We start from the raw sequence: 18,337 nt of genomic DNA on the forward strand, positions 1-18,337 counted from the left end.
TTAACTAGAACTTTAAGATAAGCATGTTCAGCAAATCTATATTGCTCTGCTAACGATACAAATATACACATACACCCTGTATACATGCACTTACAAGTTGGCCAAATTCTCTTGAATAGTCAGTTCTAGAAAAAGATGCTAGTCCTACATTCTTGGTAGTTAGTTCTCATATTAACCATGAGGTTGGAAGACACTCTGGTCTGTGCTATTGAAATATTGCAAGGGACAGATTAGGAAAGAAAACTGCATTTTAGAGACTTATACTCTAAGACTTAGTAAAAGAATGCAACTCTGGGCAAAAATTAATGCATTGACAGCAAATTGCTTCCTGATGCTAATGAGCATGGCTGAACTCAGCACAGGAGCATTAGTAATGATATTAAAAATGGCAGCACCATTCTGAAAACATCCAATGTTTTTAATAGATGGGAAAAAAATACTTTTTTCAAAAAATTAAAATGAAGCCAGCAGTGTTTTCTATAGATGGAAAAAAATATGAAAAATGCACCAGCAATGTACATTTAATTGCTCATTTATAGTTATTTAAAGTATAAACTGAACAGGGAATAACCTTATGCTTGCCTACCAGTGTGGAGTTGTTTTTATAATTAATATTTTATTAGCAATATAATGTGACAAAAGAAGAGGAGCCAAATGTTATACAACCAATCTTGCAAGCAATTCCATTGCAATCTTTGCTTTTAGAATTTTCTCCTAATTATATAAGATAGCATTGCACACATAGACAACACAATGTGAGTTATGGAGGCGGGGGAGGGAACCACATTATAAAAAGAATGTCTTTCATTTAAATTGTTTTGCTTTCAGACAGCTTGGCTTACTCAAAAGCAATAGAAGACCCTTGACTTCATTTCTATTTCAAAGCACAATCCCCACTTAACATCTGTTTTTCTGGGCAGTTGAAACTATCTTGCTGACTACATGACTTTGGATGAATGTGTAAGAGACCGTCCAGTAATGTGCAATTTCATTTGAGGCAGGTGCTATCATGTCAATTTGAAGTAATTGTGAATAGTCCTTCCTAAATATTTCTAATGCCATTTGATAGGTGTCATTGGCTTTTATGAAAACCATGGAGCTACTTCCTTTTCTGGCCGTGTTTGGAATTACTGTACACATCTCTTTCCTGGCCTCTGGCAGAGGATTGTGATGTAAATAAGTTCATATGGCTGACTGGAAAGGAAGAAGGTGTGTATTACCAGCCCTAGTACATCAAAGGGTGTGCATGGTTTCAACAAAATTAAGAACAGGAGTGCCTTACAGAGACACTCCTGAGATATTTCTGCAGATCACGGCCTGCCTTGAGGAATGCTTTCTCTCCCTGTTAATACTCCTCCTTCCTGTCTCCATCTCCACCCCCATCCAAGAATGTAGTAAAACCAGTGTTAACTACGAAAAGGGTTATGAGAAACTTTGAATAATCAGGGAGGGAGATTTGAGTAAAAGAGATAATATTCTCACATCACAAAAGCAATCTTTACAAACTTCTCTTTAAAAGATGCCTCCATACATCACCACTCTAAATTCTCTCACACAGACACTGTTTTGTTCTTTAACCTTGCCTGATACTTTCCTTAGCTTTGGGATGAAACAAACTTTTCAGACCCCTTTAATTAATACCTGGCAGAAGTGACAGGATGTGTGGCCTGATTCAGGTCACTGTGCCTGATTTAAAATTTTATTGTTTAGAGAAGCAGCTTTTAATTTTTAAAAATTCAAATATCACAGAAATATGTAACAGACGACGAGACCCTTCTAAACTTTTCTCCCCAAAGAGAGCCATCCCCAACATTCATTGCATATCGTTATTTCCCACATAGAATATTATTTCCTTACATGTTCCTAACATGTATATTATGCTAACTTTCTATGAAATTATTCTTTGATTGAAATGTTTGCCAAAAATTCAGAAGTACAAGGTGATTTGCACCTTCTCCATGCAATGTTCAGAAAAAGAGAACTTCCACATTCTTTCTCTTATGCTTTTTATTTCTTTCTTGATCTAAGTCCTTTGTTTGAAGAATGGGGTGGGGGGACTCTATGGTGATGAAGTTCATAGGAATTTCTTGGCATTCTTTAACAATGCCAAACAATACTAAGCTGTAGCACTAATAATTGACATTTTTATTTTGCTTAGAGAATTTAATAAGCAAGTCCTATCAAAGTTAAAGGAAACTTTAAATATAACCAAAACTACCAGTAAGTAAATTAAGCTCTCCAATGATTTTCTTTTAAAATTAAGCATGCATAAAGATTAGAATTTAATGAATTTAATGAAACCTTAAAATATATTTTAAGAAAGATTAATCTTGTGATTAACATAAAATATGCAATATAACATTACGAGAAGATACATGGACTAGATTATCTCTATTTGGATTTTTAAATAACCCAACAATATTTCCAAAAGCATGGCATAAATAAATATTTACAGTGAGTTTGTCTTTTAGAATTTATCACTCAGAAAAAGGTGAGCTGGACTAGAAGACAAGAACTCAAGTATTTATCTGGCTCTGCTACCAGCTATTTGCATTTGGGTAAGAAAGTAATTTTCGAGACCTTACTCATCTGTAAAGTTCAAAGCATGGATCACATTTTTTTAAAGTTTATTTTAAACACTTAAATAAGTCTAGTACTGATTCTGGTGAAAATTACTAGGGTCAATCAGTTTTTATAACAATAAAACCTCTCAAATTAAGAGGCTTAATGCAAGAGTTTGTTTTGTGGACATGAGGTAACTAAATCCAATGAGCATGTTCCAAGAAGCTTTGCTCCATGTGTTGAATGAGGAATTGCATCATGTAGCTTTCCCACTCCCTAAACTTTGGATTCTTCTGCACCTGACCCACTAAAGAGTAAAGACAAACAAGGAAAGTTCAGTCACAGCTTACACACCTTGCCTAGAAATTCTTTCATTCAGTTATTTTCTGTTTGCTAGAAGCACGCACAGGGTCCCATCTAGCTGCAAAAGAGACTGGGAAATGTGGCCCCTGCGTGTGCTGCCACTTTACAATGACAACAGTACATTTTGGAAGATGGAACACAGATAAGGCTACAAAGACTATCCTAGGTGGTGCCTGTGATTCTACATAAGGAAACAAAGGTATCGGGATGGTGGAGTAAGCACCAACATATTCAAATGGCTCCTACACTCAAGCAACATTCCCAGCTGCAATGGATGGAATGGTTCATGTCTCAGGCAATGTGAAGTTCTAAAAATACTAGGAAATGGTAGAAAGATGTAATAGTTAACTATAACCTGCCACACTCAAAATCTGAAAGGGATTCTGTGTTCTGCAGCATCATTAACTCCAGGCAGTCGCACCAACTTTAGGAACAAAACATGCTTATTGCATTTACATCTTAAGCCCAAATGAGTTTTAGCCAGTATTCACCTTCTACGAATTAAGTCTTACCAACTTCTCTCCTCAAGGATAGCTACACAGCTTATTATTCCCTTGGGAAATGAAACCTAAAGCTCTTTCTTGAGAGCTCAGAGAAAAACTGTCATTAAAGAAACTAAAATATAAAGCTTTTTCCTTTCTTGCAGTGGCCTTTCTTTAAACTTGTTATATCTCGTTTTAGTTACTATTTATTGTCATCCTAAGAAAAAAATAGAAATTTAACTTATTAGTATTAATTTTACCATCCATCTTCATATTGTGCAGTGCCAATTTTAACTGTAAATCTTAGAGTATTTAACTGGCATAGGAAATCACCAACATTATCCAGTGTGTATTAGTGGTTCATCCCTGGAGGCCCCTGAGCTGACGAGAAAAGGCAATTATGGGACTTGAAATCCAATAAATCTATAGTTGAGTAGCTAAGTTGATATTTTCCATGGCCTGTGACTGTTGTTAGAATTGTCCAAATGGCTCTTGACAGAAAAAGCTTCCCCATCTCTGCGAGAGTCTTCGCTCGCTCCTTACTTTCCACTTTGCAGCAAAATATGTTCTCCCTGACACCTAGTCCATAAAGCTTTATGCTCTTTCTTCCCTTCCCAATCTCTCTCAGCTCTTGTGCAAATCACTCAGCCTCTTGTAATTCTTTTGCTTTTTTCTCTGCTCTGCCCATTGCTAAGGTTATGCATCCCAAAGAGGAACCCAGAAGCTAATGCTAATGTCAGGAATACCTTGATGAGAATAGGAGCCACGAACAGACTGCACATACAGCAATGATTTAGGTTTGGTATCTCAAAAATGTGAAATTTGAAGAGACACAAAGATCCCACCCATAGCAGCTACTCTCAGACTAAGTCTGCAGCACACTCTGACTTGTGTTATTGGCACTTAGGAAGTGAACTAATCAGGGCAGAGGGTGTCCAGAATGAGGCATGGCAGGATGGAGAAGGGAGAGATTAGTAGTCACCTAAGACAAGATTCAGAGCAGAGGCTCAGAGCAATAAGAAGGAATAACTTCATGGAGCCTTAGAGATTTGGGGAATAAGGAATGTGAGAGGATGTTGGTTTCCCAGTTGGCACTGCAGTGAGACAAGGGGATCTTAGTCTGAAGAACTGGAAAAATTCAGGTGGCTGGCATTTACATCACACTTCTGGAGCTCAGCACCACAAAGTGCAGCATCCTGGTTGCATGTAGATGGTGATAGTAATCATGAGGAAAGTAGCAGAGTCACTGCCCCCACTGTTTTCCACCCTCTGGCATCTTGGTTCTAAAACATCAAATGTACCAGACTTACCTATGAAACAGGGACAGATAGCCCTGGTCTATTCAAATAAACATATGCTTTTTCAATCATTTTTCTGATATGCAAAACTGGAAAGGTATTATGTCACTTTATTCTCCAAGAATTTACCTGCACAAACACAGTTCAGTATTATACAAGAACATTCTGTAGGATTTATCTACATTGAATTTGTAGGAAGTTTTTTGTCAGCAGGTCTCTTTCCTCAAAACTTATCTCTGTAAACCATCTCACTTTTAACTTGGATATATAAATATTTCTTGAGTATGGAATGATGCCAATTTTCATGAGTGTTACCTGACAATGTGCCTGACTTTATCTCTTTTATCCTGCTTATGTGTCCAAGTGTGAAATCTCCTCATCGTTTTTTAAATTTTATTGTCATTTTATTTGAGAGGGACACATACATACACACAAACACACACACACACACACAGAGAGAGAGAGAGAGAGAGAGAGAGAGAGAGAATCTTTCATCTATTCATCACTCACCAAATGTCCACTGGGGCTGGGCCAGGTCAAAGCCAGGAGCCCAAGAACCTCAGGAGCAAAAGACCAGACTGACTCCATCTTCAGATCAGATCAGAACCCCACTATCTCACCACCTCACGCCTGCTCACTCAGACTGTTGAAACCTGTGATACTCAACACTGAGTGTCCAGGTGTACCCAGTTCCACCTAGCCTGACGACAAAAAATTCCACCAAAAAAGTCCCTTTTGTGCAACTCTGATTGTAGGTCCCCTGTGCAGCAAGAGTCATCACAGCAGGGACCAATCAGCTTGAGCCACATCTGCCTGTAAAAACCAAGCCATGTGAGCATCATAGATAGCCCTGGCCTGTGAGTCAAGCTTGACGTTGTCTCTTTCCACCAGCTCTCCTACTGTCTGCTTGATAAAAGCGCTGCTCCTCTTCTCACTGTTGTGTCCTGTCTCGTCAATCGTCTTCCACTCATGGACACCAACAGAGATGTGACTCCCAAAATTCCTGCAATACCGAACTCTAACAGGTCACCTACCTAGATGGCAGTCACCCAAGTACTTGAGACACCACTTGCTGCCTTCCAAGATTGGAAGTGCATTAGCTGGGAATCAAACCAGAGTCTCTAATATGAGATGCAGGTTTCTCAAGCAGTGACTTAAGTCACTGTGTGGAACACCTACCTCCTCTATACCACTTTTATTATATTAAATTATTTTCAAGGCTTCCACCTTTCTCAGTTAGCTATTCTTTCCAAACCAATCTTTCTTCCTTTCACCAAACATAATTCTAGATGTGTAGACTATAACTTGGATTAAAACTCAATCTTCTTAAAACAGATGAAAACAAAAGGCAATGTTACCCTTCCTGTCTGAATGCCATAGAAATCCTTCCATTGGCTTGGCTTCATATTCATTTTTTTTAAATACATAAAGAGAAAGGAGGCTGAGTTTTCTAAAAAGGAGAATGTTGGATGGCATGAAAAGGAAATTCCTATGATTAAAAAATTAAGAACTGCTTATATAATGCACTAAAAATGTCTTTAAAGACAACTTATACTTCTCCAGCTTCAAATAGCATTTTAGGGATAGTATTTAGCATGTTGGTCAGTTAGGAGACCAATTAGGATGCCCCCGTCCCACATCAGCATTCCTGGTTTGATACCCAACTGTGGCTCTTAACTCCAGGTTCCTGCTAATGCGGATCCTGAAAGGCAGCAGTGCTGGCTCAAATAGTTAGGTTCCTGCCAATGAGCTTCCCCTGACATTGCTATCATTTGGGGAGTGAGATGGTGGCTAGGATCTCTCTTTCTCTCTCAAAGGAAGAAACAAATTAATTTTTAAAAAATTTAGAAACATCTTAGACAAAAATGGAATTTTGGGGTATTCCATTGCTCAAATCTTAACATTTAAACAGCTTCCTTTAAAAAAACACTCACTTGAAAAAGCAAAGCTCTGTAGTTGTTAACTTGCAAAGAAATACACATTAAAATACAGAATTGCCTTATTACTGTATATAAGGTAATATCACCATGTTTAGTTTTTTACTATCTTTATCCTTACCTATCCTAAATTTCTGTCTCCAAGTAGGGATCTTTGCCAGCACCAAATCTCTACCTTCATTTACTTATCCCTTGGACTTCCCTTTAACAAATTACTTGAGATGAGTAAACTGTGCTTATTTTATTATCAACCCAAGCCACTAACAACCCAGAAAAAAACAATGAGTGAATAAATGTCTGTCTCCAATTGAAGTGCTTGTGTGTGTAAATGTGTGCGCATACACGCTTCTCTGCATCATATTCTCTCCCACCACATTCATTTAGAAGACTTGCTCTACGGGTTAGGAAATGAAAAGAGTAGTCTGTGACAAAGTAGAAGTAAAGTTGCCTAATTGAGCAGAATCCTCTCTCTGTGCCACAAGATTTGCTAGACTAAACCAATCAGTGCAATTTAATACAACTTTTCAGTGTCTTGGCAAAATGGGAATAGTCATAAGACGTAAATGTCTATTAAAATTCCCGCTAAAGTAACGTATTGTACATTAAAACATTTTTCTTCCAACAAGCACTTGTAGAAACATCTTCCTCTGGGATTCACAACACAGAACTTGATTGCTGTTTTCTGTTCTTTTCTTTACATTGTTATGTTATAGGAGAATTGTTTTATTACAGTTGTTTAGGTAAAATTTGCTCAACTCTCTGAGGCAGCGCCAGCTGCATAATCGGCAAGGCTTAGTGCAAATGAAAATACAGGGCCCCTTGTTCAAAACCTTCAAAAATTTCAAGACAGCAACACCTGAGCTTTAAGTTAATTCTCAGGCCTTCTAAGTGTGGGGCTTTGTGTTTGCACAGGTTGCGTGCCGTGAAGCTGGCACAGTTCTGTAGACAACAATCTATTGCTTATTCAAATGAATAACCCCAGAGAGTATTGCAATGTCTGGGAGAGCAAGCCCTCAGAAAATGAATGTTGAGAGATGGAATCAATAAACAATTAAGCTGGAAAAGTTTGCAGATTCCTATAGAGAAAAGAAGAATTCATTTGTAATGAAAAATAAGAATGTGCTCTCATTGGTTAGTTATTTGACTTGGAATTCCTGACAAATGAAATGGGAGGTAAGTTTAGCCAATTGAAGTGCATTTGCTGCCTTCACATGCCAATTTCTGTTCTGTTTATCTCAGTGACCCTTAATAAAGTAGGGGTCATGAAAGAAGATCTCCAAAAATGGTCTGAGTTCAACAGACTGGATTTCGATGTGTGGTCAGGAACCACTAAGTGTGTCCCTCATCACTGCCAGTCTCCTCCTTTCCAGAAACATCACCTGTTGCCCTTTCCAATACAGTGTCCCACCTTCACAGGGCTGCCTTGTCTTTTGATCCCTGAAAGTTCGTCCTGTAAGCCCAGTGGTTTCTCACACTCCAGAAAAGATTGGCAAATCTAATCCCCAAGCACCTGCTGAGATTCTCCCGTTAAGAGTTCTAGCCTTATTGAGTTGAGTAGTTGTTTCTCAGCTAAGGATTACCTGGAGATGTCCATTCAAGTCACCTGGTCACATCTCTTCCTTTGCTAGAGAAATGAGAAAATCCACTTACAGAAGTAAGAAGACCCTTCAGCATCTCCTATATCAGAAAGTGCACAGAACCCTCCTGCTTCTTCCATATGGTCGATTACTTTCTTTTCTGTCAATGCCTCACCCTTCTGAGATTTTTGCTTTGGGTCAAACCCCAAAATGGCAACTGGAGAAATATAAAGATAGCAAGAAAAGTTATTCTCAGGGCATTTATGATCTGATGGGAAACATAAACTACAGTACCTGGCATTTCATGGGAAATCATCTTCTTGTAAGATTTCCAGTCCAGATTTGCAGGCTCTAAGGAGCATTTTGGGTTTGGAGAAGTGTCTGTCATCTTAGGTGTACCACAGACTCCAGTGCCAAGTCTTTTGATGTTACGTTGTCGCTTGCCCAAATTGGGTCCTATCCAGGTACCAAACCTCCAGCCTACACTGGATGACTCAGAGGACAGGACCTGTGCTATCCGAGTTGTTCCAAAATACAAAGGGAAATTCTGTTGCCACAATCTTCCTGAACATTTTCTAGGCAGGAAGGACTATCGAGACAACTACTTACAGCTGCATTTGAAGGGAAATGCTATTAGACAGGATTTCAAAGTTCCAAAAGAAATTCCACAGGGCACTCAGTGAGTGGGACCTGGGAAAAGGGCAACATACAACAGCTGTGCTGCAAAATTTCACCCAGGTAGAACAGACATTCAGTTATTGCTCTCACAGGCCCTTTCTCTCTTGTGGAGTCTTCTTATCAGTCCCTGCTTTGGCATTCTCTCCATCTGTTTTCTTCACCCTAAGTAGCTGGGTGAATAAATCCCCCCAAGGTATTTAAAGCAACCTCGCCTTCATAGTGAAAGGCCAAGCAACTTTTATTTATTATTAGATAAAATCAGTTTTCTAAATTTTCTTTTGGTTTTCTTGGCATAGGGGTGGTTGCTGACAAGGCCAACTTCAAAACTAAATAGTTAATGAAACTCAACCAAATATACTAAAATGTTGGGCCAGATTCACTTTGACATTTATCAGATATTTCAATAACCACACATGTGGCTTCAGTAAAGCCTCTAGCATGAAAATAAAGCTTTTTTTAAAAATAATTTTGGACACTTTTCAGAGTCAAATCTTCTGATCTAGTTTATTCCTGCTGAGATGTGGCTTTTTGCTAATCATTGAGTATCTTCTCTCACTATCATGACTTCAAAAGTATACATATGTCTCTACCTACAGGGCAGATAATCTTATCTCACCTTTTGTTTCAGCTACTTATTAATTAGGTTATTAATATAATATTTCTAATTATAAGAGTCCTCTTATAGACATGTCCAGGAAGTTACATGCAAGCCTAGTTTGAAGATCCTTCTTATTGCTTGATATAAAAACTTTCCAGTATATCTTGAAAGTTCAAAACTGCTTCACCTGTGTTGTGTTTAGCAGGCTTTGTGCCTACTGGTTCTCTTCCAAGACATGGGATTGAGTCATGCATTCATCCCAGACACTCCCATGTAGGCATGGAGCCACATTCCTTTCCAAGGAGAAGACACATGTGCACACAAGTCACTGAAATAGGCATGCCCACCACTCAGGATTTGAACCCTAGCTTTTCCTAGTTGCTGAAAGGAAAAGTTCCCAGACCATTTTGGGGAGTAGAAGTTGGCTTACTCACCCACTGAAACAGACAATGTGATTTTTATACATATACATGTGTATGTATGTATTATGTATATATTATGTGAATATATGTATATATGTGTATATATGTACATATTAAGTGAGTACATGTATCTTCACTTCCTGAGAAATTTTTGGGTTGCCTTTGGAAAGAGTAGCCCTCAAGATTCTTGTGAATTTGCTTTATATCGCATACTACATCAGGTTCCTTGGAAACATAGCCTGTGATGAAGATTCTTGTGTAAGGGTTTATGGAGAAAATGATATTAGGGGAAGATTAGGAATCAAAGTAGTACAGATGATCTTACCTCCTCTTTTCATTCCAGCTAGTAACAAATTATTGTATCATGTAATAGCTCTCATTGCAAAAGCCCAGGGTGAAAGAAGCAGCTAAGCAAAGATGTCATTGCAGCTGTGACTAGCTTTAGCCTGATCCCAAGGTGAGCTCTAAATCCAGAATTTCACTGTAGAACTGGTCCCATCTTGAGGCAAAGAAGCCAAATGTTTGTACCTTTTTTAAACTTTTATTTAATAAATGTAAATTTCCAAAGTATAGCTTATGGATTACAGTGGCTTTTCCCCTCCATACCCTCATAAACTTCCCTCCCACCCACAACCCTCCCATCTCCCACTCCTCTCCCATTCCATTCACATCAAGATTCATTTTCAATTATCTTTATATACAGAAGATCAATTTAGTATATATTAAGTAAAGATTTCAACAGTTTGCACCCACACAGAAACGCAAAATGTAAAGTACTGTTTGAGTACTAGTTATAGCATTGATTCACATAGTACAACACATTAAGGACAGAGATCCTATAAGGGGAGTAAGTGCAGCGACTCCTGTTGTTGATTTAACAACTGATACTCTTGTTTATGGTGTCAGTGATCACCCTAGGCTCTTGTCATGAGTTGCCAAGGCTATGGAAGCCTTCTGAGTTCACCAACTCTGATCTTATTTAGACAAGGCCATAGTCAAAGTGGAAGTTCTCTCCTCCCTTCAGAGAAAGGCTTTGTACCTTTTGTTAATCTTCTAAGGAGGAAAATCACTTCCCAGGAAAGAGGGCTACAGTTTGACCAAGGGCAAATCTCCAGAGAAGGATGCAACTGTCCAAAATTCACAGCAGCCAGGCAGTAAACACACTTCCTGTAAAGTGGATCCAAGCACAATATCAACACCAACACTATAGTCCACCCCTTTCACTGTCAGATCCACTGGATTCACACATTAAAGTCCCTATTTCAGGGACTGGTGTTGTGACACAGTGCATTAAGTCACCACCTGCGGTGCCAGCATCCCATGTAGCGCCAGTTCAAGGCCCAGCTGCTCCACTTTTGATCTAGCTCCCTGCTAATGCACTTAAGGGAGCAGCAGAAAATTGTCAGAGTGCTTGAGGCCCTACCACCCTCACTGGGAGACCTGGATGGAGTTCCAGGCTCCTGGATTCTGCCTGGTCTAGGCTTGCTTGGGCATTGTGATGATTTGGGGAGTGAAACAACAGGTGGAAAATCTCTCTCTCTCTCTCCCCCCCCCAACTTTGCCTTTCAAATAAATAAATCTTTTATTAAATCCCCTCCCTACAGAGATAACTTTTATCCAAGATTTATGTCACTTAAAATGCAAAATGAAAGTTAATAGTTCAAAATACAGTCCCAGCTGCTACCGTTGACTCCCAAGTTGTAAATGATACTATTTCTCTGTTCTACCACTTGTGTATATCCACCTCTTCAGCCAGCATTTGTGCTAGCCATGGTGATTTGTTTTGTGGACGTATATCCACACTGAGTCTGATTCCCTCATACTCATGTCTTTTTTTGTGTGTTTTATTTTAAGATTTATTATATTGGGGTTGGCATTGTGGCACAGAGGGTTAAGCCTCTGCCTGCAGTGCCAGCATCCCATAAGGATGCTGGTTGGAGTCTCAGCTCCATTTCTTATCCAGCTCCCTGCTAACATGCCTGGGAAAGTAGCAGAAGATGGCCCAAGTGTTTGGGCCCCTGCCATCTAAATGGGAAATCTGGATGATATTCCAGGCTTCTGGCTCCTGTATCTCAGCTTTTCAAATATATTAAATAAATCTTAATGAGGTGGGGGCGGGAGAATCTTCCATCCGCTGGTTCATTCTCCAAATGGCTACAACAGATGGTGCTAGACAAAGCCAAAGCCAGGAGCCTGAAATTCCATCCAGGTCTCCCATTATGGTGGTAGGGACCCAAACACTTGTGCCATCTTCTACCGCTTTCTCAGGTGCATTAGCAGGGAGCTGGATTGGAAATGAAGCAGCTGGGATTCAAAATAGTGCGATGTGGGATGCTGACATCACAGGTGGCAGCTCAACCTGCTGCACCACAATGTCAGCCCTGTATAAATGTCTATCCAGCAGGATTGCTGTGGTTGCACTTACTCCCACATATGTACATGGAAAAATCAAAGATGCTAAAATGAATCAACTCTGACAAAGATATTCTATTTTGCGGCATTATCCCAACCTCCATTGATTATTGTGTCCAATTACTCAGCCAATTGACCGATTACTTAGCCAAATGACCATGAAACAAGTTTTTATTGGAATTTTTACTGTGTCTTTTAGGGGACATGCCCCATTCTGGGAAGTTGGACCCCCAAATCCACAAATAGAATAAGAAGTACAAAGTCCCTACATGGTCAGTGGGAAAGAAGGTAAGGAGAGCCACTTCCACTTGGTTCTCAAACCCATATATGCCACCTATTAGGAACAGGGTAGCCAGTGGGCACTGGTTTCATGTGCACATCATGTAGAATGGTGTCCCATCCCTGCAGATAGTCGTCACCAAATTGGTACTATAGCTGATAAAATGTGGTCCCACTCAATTGTCAGGCCACTCAGTTTGGAAATGGAGTAGAGTACAGTAGAATTAGGGATCCCATGGTCATTTTGATGACTGTCACAGCCTTTCTGTCATAGAGCTGTCTCTTTTGTTGAAGGGCAATATTGTATGAGATCCCATGTCGATGGATTACATACTTTGTGAATCCTCAGTGAGACAGAAATGGTCACTGTTTCCTGGAGCACAAGAAAAGCCCATCAGGATGAATCACTATTCCTTGTAGGGTAAAGAAGGCCCTAAAAACACTCATGTAATTCTTGGTTTCCTTGAGAAATGATGTCTTAGTGCAGATGCAGCATTGGTATCAATGGCAATCAACTGTTCAGAAAAGCAAGTGTTTGATCAGCCCTTGTGAATTAGAGAGAACCTATGCTTTGGGATCCATGCAAAGTCTCCCTATCTGCCACTATGTCCACATTATTCAAAAAGCCATTGCAGGGGCCGGGAGGTAACTAAGGATAAGGGCAGGCCAAGGTCTTGTCTACTTATCTTGTACCTCTTCTGCCTTACTATGTGACAAAAAAGTTACTTCCATATTGTGCCCATTTCTGTTTGACCATGTACCTCCCCAAACATCCTTATTACTGATCTTCCAGTCCTTTTCCTCCCAGACAAACCAGCTAAACCACTCACCTTGTGCATGATTTATGGATATCCAACCAGCTAAGCCACTCTGTTGCCTATAAGTCTGGGGATATTTTGTCTAAGACCACTTTCAATTCTAACCATTGACTTAAACAGATCACTGAAAAAAACTGCCCATTTGAAGGGTTTTCCTCTCTCGAAATTCAGTCCCACTTTTGTGTTTGAATATAGTAGGCTGTCATCTATTTTTAGCTTTCATTCACCTTCCACATTGACTGATTTGTGAAAAAGGCCGGGTTTATGACTCTTCCTTTCATTGGCCATTGGAAAGAAACCCCAGAGGAGATGACTGTGGCTGAGGGAGAGGCATTGATGAAATACCGCCATGTGACATGAGAGTCAGTGTCATACAGCTTACTTCTGATCTCTGGACTTTGCTCAAGTCCCATCCTGGATCTACTACTTCCATTTTATAATGATTCCTGCTGGGCCTGAACTTATCACTTGGTGAGCTGATGATGTCTAACGAATAAGGAGTAGGTAAGGCTGAATGAACATCTGATACCACATGAATAGATGCTCTACTTCTACCAGGGTCTAATAGCATGCCAGGATCTATTAGTCAAATGGATTGTAATGCTCTGTGGAAGATGACATGCTCTTGCCCCACAACGAGATGGTGCTGTTCTTTTACTAGGGCTTTCCAGAGGCTCCAGGTAGTGCTTTTCTGTACCAGAAAAATCTCTAATGCTGTAGGGTCAGCCAGGACAGATAGCCCAAAACACAGTACTGCTTCTTCCAAAGCCTGGACTTGCAGTCTTTCCTGCTCTGAGATCCATTCAAAACTAGCAGTCTTCCATCTCTTAGTAAATGGGTGCTAGTACTATTTAGAGATACAGAACATGCTGCCTCAAAGAACCAGAGGTTTACCAAGGACTGTGCTTTTTTTTTCTTTGTGTTGAGAAGTGCAAGGTGCCATAATGTATCCTTTACACCAAATGAAAATATCCATGCATGCCTTATACTGTTCGAACCCATTAAAGAGTTGCAAGTGTGATAAGTCCCTGAATTTTTTCAGAATTTATCTTGTTCCCTCAGGAGCACAGATATCTTAACAAGACATATATATGTTTACTGTTTCTTACCCATCAGATTTAATTAGCCAATTATCAATAAAGTGAAACAGTGAAATGTTCTACAGAATTTCCACATATTCCAGCTGTCATCAGGTTGTATGGTGACCAAAAGAAGAGAATGAACATAGCCCTAGGGTAAGACGACAAATGTATGAGGATATATCCCAAGGGACTGTGAACAAACTACTGATCCTTGTTTTGTGTGAGTATTGAAAAAATGCATTTGTCAATTTAATAGCTTCATATCACATAAAGAGGCTGTGTTTTCTAACCTTGTAAAGATACCACATTTGGCACAGCACCTGCAATTAGTTAACTTTTCCTTAGTCCACTGTCATCCCGATGTTATTGGCTGTTGCAGAAACCAGACTGGTGGATTAATTGAAGATATGATGATTACCACCCCTACATTCCTTAAAATTTTAGTATGCCAAGTGATTCTATTTTTTATTTATTCTATTGTAGTCAAAGTGGAGGAAGTTTCAGGAGATGCTGGCTTCTCTAAATATAATAGCTTTTAATTAAAGGTCAAGAAGCTAATGAACATTCTGCTTACCACTAAGTATGTTCATTCTGATTATGCATTCAAAATCAGAGGACATGACCACTAACTGAGTCCTTAATTCTAATGAACAACACTGAAATAGACATAGGTCAAGACTTCAGTTTTGAGGTTTTTTTTTTTTTAAGCTGGCCCTATTTACCTTGGCTCTAACAGAGGATAATTGAAGAACTTGGGGACTCTTAGTATTAGGATCTGCTCAGATCCAGACACATCAGTCTTTGCAGAATTAGTTTATACCCCTTTCCAAAGGGTGCAGTTATAGGAAGAGTAGGTAGAAAGTAAAGCTTTCACTACTCTGTAAACTTAGGGTGTTGCTAAGTCTTTTCTTGTGGATTTTTGGCCACTCCTTCTCTCTCTGAACACTACTTTAGTATATAAACTGGGCAAAGAAGTATGACTTTCCATTAGGGCCATGCCCTCAGCATTCTGCTCACACATTTAAGATCTATTTTGATTATACGCATTTATTAAGCAATACTGCCATCTGAGTGTCCTTGTTCAAGTTTAAAATTGTAGAATCATCTCTTACATTTCCAAGTTTCCAAATAAGAAACTCACTGATGAATTTTATAGTCACCACAAGTCTACTGGAGATAATGAAGTGAATAAACATTCAGTTCCAAGGACAATTTGCAAAGAAAGCCAAATAAACACACTTCTATTGCAGTCTGTAAAAAGCAAACTTGCAGGGTACATTGATGGGTTTTTCAGAGGCCCACTGAGATTGTCTTCACTTGTGATTCTTATCCACACTGTGTCTGGCCCCTGGATTCTACACAGATTAAGATGTCTGGGCTGTCAGTTTTCATTCTACCTGAGCCATTCACCAACCTTGTGAGGGGAATAGGACAAATCCTGTGAACGCTTGGTGTTTCTTCGAGTGTAAAATAAGATAAATAATTCAGTGTGAAACTCACATGATTGTACACGGATTTCTTATTGATTGTCTAGATTTGGGCAGATGGGACCCATATTTCTTGCTCTTAGAGATAACAAAAATACATTATATGTGGGTTTTGTTGCTTCCCACAAAAATAAAATAAAATTCATGAAATTCTTACATGCAGGGTTCTAGAACAGCAACATCAAATAGATATTCATATAATGATGATAATATTCTGTATTTGTGCTATAAAACATGGTAGTCAGTGAGAATGTGGGACTATTATGCATTTGAAAAGTGGCTGTTGTGACTGATGAACTGTTTTTACTTTGCATTTAATATGCCACATGAAACTAGTGGAACTAGTAGCTATTGCATTAGACTGCACAGTGTTTCAAGGCAACAGATATGGGTTCCATCTTTATTTGCTTGATACCTATATTTTGGAATCTTCATTAGCACAAATATCTATGTGATTCACATACATGTGAATAAAGAAATCAATTTTTTAAAATAGGATCTACACACATAAAGGCTTTATGCATTATGTTCGGCTCCTAAACAACTCTAAAATGAGTAAGTGACCAAATTGTGATATAGAGGACATGACTTATCTTCTTGGGTGTGTGAAACATTGTATGAAAGCCATTCTTCAGTCATTTTCAGAGCAATCTGAAAATGAACTAATGCCCTGAATGTTTAGCAGCTAAATTGAAAGTTTTGAAAGCACGCACAAGAAAAATAAAAGCCGGGAAAGTGTCCAAAGAAGCATTACTAGATGTCACTGGAAGAAGAAAACTAATTTAAAGTGAATAGGTTGGTAGATAAGGATCGATATATATTCATCAAAATCTCCATAAGACCTTTGTTGGCAAACAACAGACAATCCTCCAGCAGAGCTGCTATTGCCCTTCTAACTTTTGGGAGCTACCAAATGTCAATCTAGAAAGCCCCAGCACTCAAATGCAGGACCTTGGGTATTAGATTTCCATCCTTGACTTTTAAGTTCATGGTGAGAAGATGAGCTGCCTTTGATAGAGAAGTAGAATTACAATCATCCAAGGTCCCTATTATTTAAGAAGTAACACAATGAACCATCATTACTTGTAGGAACACAAAATTAGGGCAAAGCCTCAGTGAACATCAAGATCACTAAATTCATCTGATCAACTAAACAGCAATGCCCTTGGGGGCTCACAGAGTGGGTGCTTAGAAATATCTCTTTCTTAGCTCCCCTATCCATTTCTCTTCTAGAACATCAATAAATTGAGCTACAGAATTATCCAATCCAGGAATGTCTGTTCACACAGCCTCAACATGATATAATAGAAGATTTATGTACAAACATCAGAAAAGGTTTCTGTTGTTTTTTGTTTTCTTGCTCAATAAGAACCATTTATATCCACCAAGTACCTATGAATTGTCCTTACTTTTACCAAGAGAATATTTAGACACATTCGTTATGCAAATTTTCAGTGTTTGGCTGAGAATGATACAATGGATTGATAATTCTCAGTTGATAATTGATCTATCCTTTTTCTTTTTCTAAGGTACTTCCACTTTTAAAAATAACACCCATTCGAGACAGTTTCCCATATTTAGTACTGACAAATGGAGGGCCAGTCCTTCAGCAGCTACATCCATAATCCAACTATTCTTTCCAATCTCAGGTGCCATTCAAGTGTTTTCTAACTTGAGTTTATCAGAACGCCAGAGAACTGTCTCTTGGAGATTTACTTCCTTCTATTTTTGTTGTGGCACCTTTCCAAGTAGGTAACAGCTTTTGTATGTAAAGTCACTTGCTTTAGAATTAAGTTTTAGTTCCAAAGATTTTTTTTGAGATGGCACTTCTTATATTGCAGTTTTGTTCAGTTGAGCAATTGAATCATATGTTCACTTCATAATCAGAGATGCTGAAATTATCATTAAAATTGGATTCTGATTCAATGCTGAAACCACTACCCATTTAAATCAAGCCTCTCAAAGCCCTAAGAATCCCTAAGACCAAAGTGATTGCCAAACTGCATTCCTTAGATATTGGCAGATTATGCTACCAAATCCTGACATGTATTGGAAAGTGTTTTATCATCTGGAGTAATTAGGTCTCAGCAAAGCTCTTAGAGAATTCCTGGCTCATCTTAAATATGTTTAGACCATTTTGAAAAACTTTAATAGCAGAAAAATCTATGGTCTAGTACAAGAGTCCAGCAGGAATGTGAAGAGGGAATTCAGGGGAGTATGGTAAGGGATCATAAAGAATGTAGTACTAGGGTTGATGTACAGTGAAATACACACTAGATGTGAATCCTTTGGCAGAAGGTTTATGGTAACACAAGCCAAATTTATCAGTGAATTCCAAAGAC

The sequence above is a fragment of the Oryctolagus cuniculus genome, chromosome 14, assembly GCF_051225735.1.
Source record: "Oryctolagus cuniculus isolate XC-2025 breed Fujian yellow rabbit chromosome 14, ASM5122573v1, whole genome shotgun sequence".
Taxonomy (NCBI): domain Eukaryota; kingdom Metazoa; phylum Chordata; class Mammalia; order Lagomorpha; family Leporidae; genus Oryctolagus; species Oryctolagus cuniculus.